We start from the raw sequence: 12,122 nt of genomic DNA on the forward strand, positions 1-12,122 counted from the left end.
TCTCTTTCTATTCTATAAAAAGGCAAACATCTAATCTAGGTCCGGTCGCCTTTCTATGAAGGCGAGCAACCCAGTCCCCTTGTTGAAATTTGGATATTAAGGAAGCCGTATTTCGCAATAGCAGCTCCGAGAAGCTGGGCTTAGGGTGCGCCACATGCGGTCGTTTCAGTGACTCAATTGGCTGGCTTCCCTCAGCTCAGACTGGTGTCGCCACCTCTCCGAGGACCGGAATGATTATCCCCGCCCGATGGGTCTACATTCATCCTTGAATGTCGTCGGGTACTCTTCACTTCCCCGCCATTCTTGTAACCATCACCTGTAATCCGCGCAGGTGTGTCCGCACCCCCTAGAGTGGACGAGAAAGAAAGGATTTTTTCTCGGAGCAACCCCCCAGGTTCGAGACCTAGGAGTTCACTTTCCCGTATGAGCATTTGGTACATATATAAGTCAGTGGAAGAGTCAAAGGGTCACCACTACTGAGAATCTCCCCCCTTATCTTAGAAGGGTCGTCTGAGTGTTCGCCGCGGTTCATTGTTGTGCTTACACACTAGGCTACCCTTCTCCGAAAGCTCCGCGGGACCACCTATCACTAGTCTTCGGCCAGAGGGGTTTATTGCACAAAAGGCCGGGACGCGGGATCCCGCAGAGGAAAGCCCAACGAATGTCAGATGCAAAGCCCCGCACCTCATTAAGATCATATTGGCATACTCTCCTAAAAAAAGAGCAGACCCCATTGAAGACGGGAGTGAGGTACAACAAGGTCATTTCCGTCCACCTTCTCACGGATCCGTACGTGGACGTTACCACTCATACAGCTCCCAGCCAGCAAGCAGTTAGCTTTCCTCTAGAAGTCATGGAAGTGTGGGTAAATCGACAGAAGGTTTTTATTTCTTAAAAAATAGCCCTAACCGTCCTAAATATGGACGGAGAGCGGTCTCGAGTTTTTCGGGGTCCTCGAGATCGCATTTTAGGTCGAGTAGTGACGCTAGGGAGTCTGTGGGCTTCTTCCCTTGGCATTTCAAGATGACCTCTATCGTCTTTTCGAGAGCCTCCCGTTTGCCCGTCAAGGGGCATTTGACATCCAGAGACAAAAGCAGTCCCACACGAAACTGGGAATTTTCCCCAATGACGTAACCAGCTCTGCTTTCACGGTCTCAAAAGGAGAAGCCCCGAACGCTTGCAGTTTCTTTTTTCTCTTTATTCCTTCTAAGCGAGCCTCTAAAGACTCTACTCCTACTTTAAACTTAGAGTTCGATTCTTCCAATTCTTCCAAAGACAAAGTAGAACTTCGTTTTGAGGAGTTTGCCCCCTGTTCGCCGCCGTCCAGCCGGCGGCTACTCTGGGATGGATCGAGGTTTAGGCCAACAGAGGGGGTTTGCTCCCTTTCTTCTGGAGCTAAGGAAGGACCTGCGTGTGGCGTTTCCGGTAAAGGGGGAATCTCAAGGAGGGTCTCCAGACCTTCGAAGTGCTCCACCACCAGGGTTGGCGTTGTGTCGACGACCCCCTCTGGCTCTGGGCTAGAGGTAATTTCGATGATCTCCCGGGACCTTTGTTCCTCCTCACTATCGCAATAACAATAAGGAGATGCAGTGACGTCGTCATCCAGAAGGAAAAAAGAAAACCCCAAAGGTACCAAATGGAATTCTACTTGTCGGGTTTGGATTCGTTTCGTTTATCAAAAATCGAAATAATAAATAACAACCCATAAATAAAAGAGAAATTACGATAACAAATCTAAAGTGAAGCCAACCGCTTATAAAAAGAAACCAGTCTCCTTTTAAAAGGAACTGGCCAATTAACATAGAAAAACTACGTTCTAACTTGAGCAGAAAAATTGGTGTCATTTGACATCTAAAGTTTCACCACCCCTACTACTGCCCGAAATCCTGCTTTGGTGAGCTTTCCCCAAGGTGACACCGAAGGTCTACCTCCTTTCGTGCGCCCCTCACCTCCTCCATGAGGATGATCCACTGGATTCATTGCAACATCATGAACAATGGAGCATCTGCCTAAGCACCGGCACCCCCACCACGCTTACGGCTCTATACCTACTAGACCTGTATTCGGTAAAGCTTTCTTTCTATATGTAATTCTCATGCAGTTCATATTGTCGATATGAGTATAATTGCCTCGAGAAATAGATAAGAATTCCTTCCTTTACCGGTAAATGAATTGGAATCAGGTTAATAAAACCGAAACTGTTTCTGCCTTCCTCTCGAACTAAGTTATTTCTCTGAAATATACAGTTTCACATCATTACAGGAAATCATATACATGTGTATTACCACCCGGTATGGAGCCATCGTCGTCTTCGGCATAGCATGAAGACCTTCCCACGGTCTTCGAGTCGTTCTTGACTGGCTAGCAAGCACCAGTGGAATTTAACCGCCTTGTGGTCGGGACACCGCCTTCTTCTCTAGAATCAGGTAAGTGGTACCGCTCCCCACGGTAAGGAGAAAGACCTTAAGGCATAAACGTAGAGCCTGAGTCCACAAGATAGTATTTTGTCGGTGACGATAGTGGCCATTTTCCGGTTCAGTGGTTGTATCCAGAAAGATTCTAGAGTCATTTGTCGTACCCTCCCAACCAACCATCACATATGTGAAACTCATGTGAAAATAAAAAGCACACAAACTCTTCTGTGTTGGCTTTTCCACGATAACGTATTTGGTTTGCCGTTGGAACTCAGGCAGAAATGTGTGTCCTGGCTCCAACGCTATTCTAGAAATGCAAAAAATATAATAATAGATGAATTAGAAAACTCAACTGTTCTTTGTGATTCGGTACCGCTTGAACTAACTGGCCCAATTCTTGGTAGGTACTTATTAGGGGCAGGGCCAACCACCGAATGAACAACGATCTCCTGGTCCCGCTTGATTCCTGGGGAATTTAGGGAACCCTGCGGACTTGACTCTTTTAAGAGGAAGAAATTCGAAGTGAAATATCTAGAGTATGCTTTACACTCCATTTTCACACAGTTATGCCCCCCTACCTTTCTGTAGATTGATGCACTAATAAGACTCCAAATCCTTGGTTTGAGCATCCCTTTCTTTTGTAACCTCTCTTAGGAACTTCAAACGGAACAAGGCTAGGATCCTAATCTCTATTCCTTCCTCCTTGGCGTCAGATAACTCCAATAAAGCATGACTGAAGTAGATATAAAACGTGTCGAAGAGCAATAGACTCTTTTTTTATAGAGCTTATCATTGTCATTGATTGACCAGCATGACTTATGTATTGAATTTTATACTATGCTATTTGAATAGCGAGATTCTTGAAAGGCGGAGGAAATAGACTTTCTTGCTCCTGCATCATTCTTGCTAAGGGCATCTAAGGAACTAATCAAAGGTTACGAAAGAGAAGGCTTGAAAAGGAGCTTACTTTTCCCGCTAATGCTACTTCCGCTATCTCGTAAGGAGGATACGACTCATAAACCTCCCTTGGTATTTGGGTAGGGAGAAAGATAATTAATTAGACTGAGTGAGGAATGTATACAACTACTACTCAAAAGGCAAGAAGAAGCACGCACTCCTACTAGACATGGAAGGAGTAAACCTAAAATATGCTTTCTTCCCTTAGGTATGTTTCTAGATTCTAGTCCGAAGTCGGTCGTTGATAGATTTCTTTCTATTGCTTGCTCTCTGTTACTTTCCCTTCCTATATTTGGAAATCGATGTAAAGACAAGAAGAAAGTGGTTGAGACAGAGGATTCTTGGTAGTTTATTGGCTCTAAGTACAATGGTATGTAAGTTATGTGTTTTGTTTCATGCTCCTTGGTGGATTTTTCATCAATATGATTTATTGCCCATCGAGAACTAACTCTTAGTAGGTACTCAACGTTGAAATCACACCATCCAAAAGTAGAAAATCCATCCCATTAACGGAATATATGTGACACAGCTACCTTGTTCAAGGAGATACCATTCTCGAGGACAGCAAACCATAAGAAAGGAAGGGAAAATGGTGGGTTGTGGCTCCTAAAGTTTGGGTATGACTCCATTACTGGTACTGGCTGCAAACAGGTTCTTGGGTTAATTATGATAGTCCTAGTTGTTGACGACATAGAAGGTTTTTCACACCAGTATCTATAGTACTTGATGCTAGGATGACTGGAGTCATGGAGCTTGTCAGGTTTCCAGATCCAGGGTTTGAGCAAGAAGGTTGTTGTGGGGTAAGATTGGGAACATGACTGTTTTGGGTCATATTAAGCTGGTTGTGTGGAGAGAGGGATGGAGAGGTATCTACTAAATTACCCTTGACTGAATTGGTTGAGCCTAAATCTTCCTCCAACACTACTCCTTTCTCATAGCTACAACTACTAATTCAGCAGCTCTCAAAGCTATAGCTTCTCCCCGTGGGTCTTACACTGCAGTAAGTAGGGTCACTTGGCTTGGAAAGCTAGGCTATTTCAGTGATCCGTAGGTGAGGGACTCTTCATAAGGTCCTCTTTCTATCAAGGACCAGATAACAACAAAGGATTGCCTTTGAATTGCATTTCCTCTCGCAGCTCTCCTTGGCACCTCTCCGGACAGGTGTCTTCTTCTCGACACGTTCCTCTCCTTCGCACTGACAAGGTCTCTCTTACAACCTCCTTTGTCTTTGTTTTGTGAAACATCGAATACTGCATCTACACGGCCATAATTGTTGTCTTAGTGAAAGAGGCCAGCCCCTTTATGTGTTCGATAAGATGACGTTGAGGTGTGTTGTCTTGGTTACATAGGCCACTCCCCTCCATGTATTTGCAAAAATGCCTAATAGATGTACAAAACTACTAACACTATTGCATATTCTAAATTGTTCTATTGCCCCTGCAGTTTTTGTCTAAATTGGAGTTTTTGGCGTCAAAAGGTGTTGCCTCTATCCCTCTTTGTGTGAGGTTGAAGCCACTAACCTCTCTCTATATTTAAAAAATAGAAAAAACTACTTGCTTCTCAAACTGTTGTTGTTGTAATTGTTTTTGAGCTTGAAACTCTTCACTCTGTTGTTGCATCCGTTCGGCTAGATCTGCTTGGATTTTATCCATGGATTCTCTCATAGATCTAACTTGCTCCTCAAGTTGTCTAGATTGGGTCTGAGTTCCTTCGTTTGCCATGATCGAACTCTGATAGTCTAGTTGAGCAAAGGCCCATGCCAATGCCATAGTTGTGACGAAAGTACTAAAAAAGGCTAAGCGGAACTCCTCCCTTCGTGTCTTCTTCCTTTCCAAGCTTGTTGCGGGGAATCTGGGCTCTTTTTCAGCCCCTAAGAACTGCTACTTTGATGAATGAGGCCCGACGGTCTTAATTCCTAATGCTACTCCTACTACTATTGCTATTGTTAGTGCTTTCGGGAATTGGCATCTTTCTACATAGGGGCCTAGCCAAGGAAAGCTTTCCCATTAAATGAATGTGCTTGCCCCTACAGTTCCTCATGACTAGTATAGATGCACTTTCACCTTCCACCATTGCTAGCCTCTCTAGTGTCACGCAATTCTCGCCGGTGCAGAAACCCACCATACGCCTTCCTCAAAACAGCCACCATACCTACCTACTATGGTATTTTCATAGCCATTCCGAGATATATTGCCATGCAACTCCCACCGTTCCGTCTCATGACTTGTGCCGTCACTCTCATATTGCCATTGCATGATCGTACGATAGCGAGCGAGATGTTTCAACGTCATACGCCAAGCTAGATCGTTGTACATCCCGGTACACTGCTGGAGGCACTTCCTATAGAGTCATCATCATTCTAAACTTTGAGCTGTGAGTAAATAAAAGTGTGATGATCATCATTATTAGAGCATTGTCCCATGTGAGGAAAAAAAATAGGCCAAAGATCACAAATAAAAAAAGGAAAAAAAAGAGGCCCAAGAGCCAAAATAAAAAAAAAGAGAAAAAGAGAGAAGGGACAATGCTACTATCTTTTTCCACACTTGTGCTTCATAATAGCACCATGTTCTTCATGATTGAGAGCTTCTTGCTTTGTCACTACCATATGCTAGGGGGAATCTTCATTATATAACTTGGCTTGTATATTCCAATGATGGGCTTCCTCAAATTGCCCTAGGTCTTCGTGAGCAAGCAAGTTGGATGCACACCCACTAGTTCTCCTTTTGAGCGTTCACATACTTATTGCTCTAGTGCATCCCTTGTATGGCAATCCCTACTCATTCACATTGATATCTATTAATGGGCATCTCCATAGCCCTTTGATACGCCGAGTCAATTTGACCATCTCCTCCTTTCTGTCTCACAACCACCACCACACTCTATTCCACCTATAGTGCTATATCCATGGCTCACGCTCATGTATTGCGTGATAGTTATAAAAGGTTTGAGAAAGTAAGAGTGCGAAAACAATTACTTGGCCAGTACCGGGGTTGTGCATGATTTACATTAGTTGTGTGAGGATGATGGAGCATAGCCAGACTATATGATTTTGTAGACATAACTTTCCTTGGCCTTGTTATTTTGAAAGTTCATGATTACCTTGCTAGTTTGCTTGAAATATCATTGTTTTCATGTCAATAGCAAACTATTGTTTTGAATCTTACGGATCTGAACATTCATGTCACATGAAAGAAGTTGCAAAGGACAACTATGCTAGTTAGCATTCCACATCAAAAATTCAGTCTTTATCAATTCCCTACTCAAGGACGAGCAGGAGTTAAGCTTGGGGATGCTTGATACGTCTCCAACGTATCTATAATTTTTGATGGTTTCATGCTATTATCTTGTCAAACTTTGGATGTTTTGTATGCCTTTTATATATTTTTTGGGACTAACTTATTAACTCAGTGCCAAGTGCCAGTTCCTGTTTTTTTCCATGTTTTTGACCCCTTTCAGAGGAGGACTTTGAACGGAGTCCAAACGAAACGAAACTGCCAAAAAGATTTTTTCCGAAACAGAAAAAGATCGGGAAGCGTGAGAATCAGGGCAGAAGGCGTGCAGGGACCCCACAAGCCCCCTAGCCGCGGCGGGGGGGCCCTCCCTGGCTTGTGGGCTCCCTGGGCCACCTCTGCCCTAGGACTTTCGCCTATAAATTCCCTAAAATCCTAGAAAAAATCAGGAGATCATCGAAAGTACTTTTCCGCCACCGCAAGCTTCTGTCTCTGCAAGATCCCATATGGGGCACATTCTGGTGCCCTGTCGGAGGGGTGATTCGGATACGGAGGGCTTCTTCATCAACACCAAGACCTCTCCGATGATGCATGAGTAGTTCACCATAGACCTACGGGTCCATAGCTAGTAGCTAGATGGCTTCTTCTCTCTCTTGGATCTTCAATACAGAGTTCTCCATGATCTTCATGGAGATCTATCCGATGTAATCTTCTTTTGCGGTGTGTTTGTCGAGATCCGATGAATTGTGGATTTATGATCAGATTATCTATGAATCTTATTTGAGTTTCTTCTGATCTCTCTTATGCATGATTTCATATCCTTGTAAATACCTTCGAGTTGTGGGTTTTGTTTTGCCAACTAGATCTGTGATTCTTGCAATGGGAGAAGTGCTTGGTTTTGGGTTCATACCGTGTGGTGACCTCACCCAGTGACAGAAGGGGTAGCGAGGCACGCATCATGTTGTTGCCATCAAGGGTAAAAAGATGGGGTTTTCATCATTGGTTTGAGTTTATCCCTCTACATCATGTCATCTTGCTTAAGGCGTTACTCTGTTCGTCATGAACTCAATACACTAGATGCATGCTGGATAGCAGTCGATGTGTGGAGTAATAGTAGTAGATGCAGAAAGTATCGGTCTACTTGTCTTGGACGTGATGCATATATGTATGATCATTGCCTTAGATATCGTCATGACTTGGCGCGGTTCTATAAATTGCTCGATAGTAATTTGTTCACCCACCGTGATATTTGCTATTCTGAGAGAAGCCTCTAGTGAACACTATGGCCCCCGGGTCTACTCCACACCATATTTTCAGCCTTACACTTTTTCTTCGCTGCACTTTCCGCCTTCAGATCTCACTTTGCAATCAATCTTGAAGGGCTTGACAACCCCTTTATAGCGTTGGGTGCAAGCTCTTTGTGTTTGTGCAGGTACTCTGGACTTGACGAGATTCTCCTACTGGATTGATACCTTGGTTCTCAAACTAAGGAAAATACTTACTGCTCCTGTGCTGCATCACCCTTTCCTCTTCAAGGTAAAAACCAACGCAAGCTCAAGAGACAACAGAAGGATTTCTGGCACCATTGTCGGGAAAGGACTTTTGTTGCCGTAGCATACGTCGACATGAGAGCGGCCGGCAAAATAGGTAGTCTGGAGAAGAATCAAAGAAAACCTTTTCACCACTCAATTTGGGTGCCTTGCGGGCTGGAACAAGGTGATCCTCGAAGGGCCATGGTTGTTCTGGGAGAAAGCGGTGATCTTGAAGGAGTATGATGGTTTCAAGAATCCCGATTCGATAAAGCTCTGTAGATTGGTTGTATGTGCACAGATATACACACTACCCAACAAATTCTTGATTGAGCCAGCGGTAAGGGGTTTGGCCTCAAGGGTTGGGAGGTAGAAGAAGTGCAACTCAAACTCCCGGCAGGATTCTTTGGGGAGTTTGTCAGAGTTAGGGTAAGCATTGATATCAATGCAAAAATCAAGAGGTTTGTAACTGGCAAGAAAGGAGATGAAAGAGTCAAGTATCAAGTCAAGTATGAGAAACTATCGATCTTATCTTACAACTATGGTGAATTTGGTCACTAGAACGAGGAGTGCGGAGAAGGGGAGCATGATTAGTCCACCTTTGAATGGGGACATTTCCTCTTTGCTGATTTCATATGTTTTAAACCTGTCGGACATGGGGCACCAACACCATCACAGGGTCATTGTGGAACTAGGTCGGGAGGTCGTGGCAGAGGCCGTGAACAACATGATCCAAATCAAAGCTGGAGTTTCAACGCCAAACAACAACAGAACCAGAACAATTGTGATGCAATGTCAGAAATGACGGAAGAGCAGGAGGATGAGGCAGTCCAGAAAACCAGTCAAGAGAAGGAGGTAGTGCTTGAAAGCAGTTCCTTATCCAACAAACGGGGTTCAGTGGAGGCAAGTGCCTCGTCAGGGACAACAACAACTTTGGTGGTCAGTGATATGCTTCCACCAATACCCCCTCTACCTCCTGTCTATGTTTCTCCAAAGAAGGAATGGAAAAGGCCAAATAAGGTATCCAAGGATGACCAGCTAGTGAGAACCTAATGTTGCTTGAGCGGACCGCAATGAACGAGACACAAGATATACGTGATGCAATATCGGCAGGCTCCCTTGAGGAGTGCCTCCGGGCACAATGAGCATCCTTGGCTGGAATTGTCGTGGCACGAGCAACGCTGCAATAGTGTGAGAACTTCGCGATCTTGCGAAGGAATTTGCCCCTACCCTTATGTGCATTGTTGAAACTCAGATAGACAGATCGAGGGTAGAAAGTTTAGCTTCTAGTATTGGTTATGATAATGCTTTTGCGATGAGTAGTCAAGGTAGAAGTGGTGGTATGGGCCTGTTCTGGAATAGTAAAATAAAGATTGATGTAATTGGTTATACGGATTACCACATTGATTGTTGCATCGATGAACCAGATGCTGACCCGTGGAGGATGACCCTTTTCTACAGGGAAGCACAAACTCATCTTCGTCGTCAATCTTGGGATGTTTTAAAAGGGATAAGCACCCTGAACAATCTCCCTTGGCTTTGCATAGGTGATTTCAACAAAATCCTTCGCCCGTGGGAGCTTGAAGGGGTTGGGGAAAGAAGTAATGCACAAATCCAAGGATCCGGGGACGCGGTGGATGTGTGTATGCTGATGGACATTGGTTACCAAGGAAACTTCTGGACGTTCGAAAAAAGGTTGCTGGTGGGAGTTTCACTCAGGTTCGCCTGGATCATGTGCTAGCTACACCCGACTTTCCTCATGCATCCCTCTCGCACTTAATAGATGCAACATCTGACCACTGCCTAATACTGTTGAAGCTGCAAGGAATAACGCCACCGAAAGCCAAACAAAGCATCAGACATGAGGCGATGTGGGAGACACATGAAACTTGCCAGGATACGATCACTTCTAGCTGGACTTTGGGAGAAGCGACCGAGTGTCTACGTGGTTTGAGGGCAAAATTAACTCGCGTATCAAGAAGGTTGCGGTCATGGAACAAGAACACCTTCGGGATCATACAAAAATAAATAAAAATATTAAAGTTGGAATTAGAACGCTTGCGAAGCGCACTGGGCAGGATAGCACCTACCCATGTGAAGCTCAAGGTTAATGAAAAACTGATCGAGCTATATCACCGGGAAGAGCTGATGTGGAGGCAACAATCTCGGCTGGAGTGGCTCTTGCTACCTCTTCAGAGCTTGCGTTGGTTTTTCCCTTGAAGAGGAAAGGGTGATGCAGCACAGTAGCAGTAAGTATTCCCCTCAGTTTGAGAACCAAGGTATCAATCCAGTAGGAGTATCAAGCCAAGTCTCCACAATACCTGCGCAAAAACAGCAAACTTGCACCCAACGCTACAAAAGGGTTGTCAATCCCTTCACGATTGATTGCAAGGTGAGATCTGAAGGCGGGAAGTGCAACAAAGTAAAAGTTTAGGGCTGAAAATATGATGTGATGTAGACTCGGGGGCCATAGTGTTTACTAGAGGCTTCTCTCATGATAGCAAATATTATGGTCGGTGAACGAATTACTGTCGAGCAATTGATAGAACCGCGCAGAGTCATGACGATATCTAAGGCAATGATCATACATATAGGCATCATGTCCGAGACAAGTAGACCTATAATTTCTACATCTACTACTATTACTCCACACATCGACCGCTATCCAGCATGCATCTAGTGTATTGAGTTCATGACAAACAGAGTAACGCCTTAAGCAAGATGACATGATGTAGAGGGATAAATTCATGCAATAGATATAAACCCCATCTTTTTACCATTGATGGCAACAACACGATGCGTGCCTCGCTACCCCTTCTGTCACTGGGTGAAGTCACCGCACGGTATGAACCCAAAACCAAGCACTTCTCCCATTGCAAGAATCATAGATCAAGTTCGCCAAACAAAACCCACAACTCGAAGAGAATTACAAGGATATGAAATCATGCATATAAGAGATCAGTAGAAACTCAAATAAGATTCATAGATAACCTGATCATAAATCCACAATTCATCGGATCTCGACAAACACACCGCAAAAGAAGATTACATCGGATAGATATCCATGAAGATCATGGAGAACTTTGTATTGAAGATCCAAGAGAGAGAAGAAGCCATCTAGCTACTAGCTATGGAGCCGAAGGTCTATGGTGAACTATGCACGCATCATCAGAGAGGCAATGGTGTTGATGAAGAAGCCCTCCGTATCCGAATCACCCCTCTGGCAGGGCACCAGAACGTGCCCAGATGGGATCTTGCGGAGACAGAAGCTTGCGGCGGCGGAAAAGTATTTTCGTGGCTCTCTCCCGTGGTTTTGGATTTTTCGTGGATTTATAGGCGGAAGAAGTAGGGCAGAGGAGCCACGGGGGGGGGGGGGGCACAAGCCTGCTAGGCGCGCCCCTAGGCCACGGCTAGGGGGCTTGTGGCCTCCCGAGGTGCCCTCTGCCTTGGTTCTCAAGCTCCCTGCGTATCTTCTGCTCCGAAAAAAATCTTTTCAGAGGTTTTATTCCGTTTGGACTCTGTTTAATATTCTCCTCTGAAAAGGGTCAAAACACGGAAAAAACAGGAAGTGGCACTTGGAACTGAGTTAATAAATTAGTCCCAAAAAAAGATATAAAAGGCATACAAAACATCCAAAGTTTGACAAGATAATATCATGGAACCATAAAAAATTATAGATACGTTGGAGACGTATCAAGCACCCCCAAGCTTAACTCCTGCTCGTCCTCGAGTAGGGAAGTGATAAAGACTGAATTTTTGATGTGGAATGCTACCTAGCATATTTGTCCTTTGTAACTTCTTTCATGTTACACGAATGTTCAGATCCATAAGATTCAAAACAATAGTTTGCTGTTGACATGAAAACAATAATACTTCAAGCAAACTAGCAAGGTAATCATGAACTTTCGAAATAACAAGGCCAAAGAAAGTTATCCCTACAAAATCATATAGTCTGGCTATGCTCCATCATCCCCACACAACGAATTTAAATC

The 12,122-nt window shown here is 44.3% G+C and overlaps 1 pseudogene; it reads left to right on the top strand.

Annotated features, from left to right (window-relative positions):
* Positions 1-161: 161 nt before the first annotated feature.
* LOC123396651 lies at positions 162-895 on the top strand (annotated as a pseudogene).
* The last annotated feature ends 11,227 nt before the right edge of the window (positions 896-12,122 follow it).

The sequence above is a fragment of the Hordeum vulgare genome, chromosome 5H (genome assembly GCF_904849725.1).
Source record: "Hordeum vulgare subsp. vulgare chromosome 5H, MorexV3_pseudomolecules_assembly, whole genome shotgun sequence".
Lineage (NCBI taxonomy): Eukaryota > Viridiplantae > Streptophyta > Magnoliopsida > Poales > Poaceae > Hordeum > Hordeum vulgare.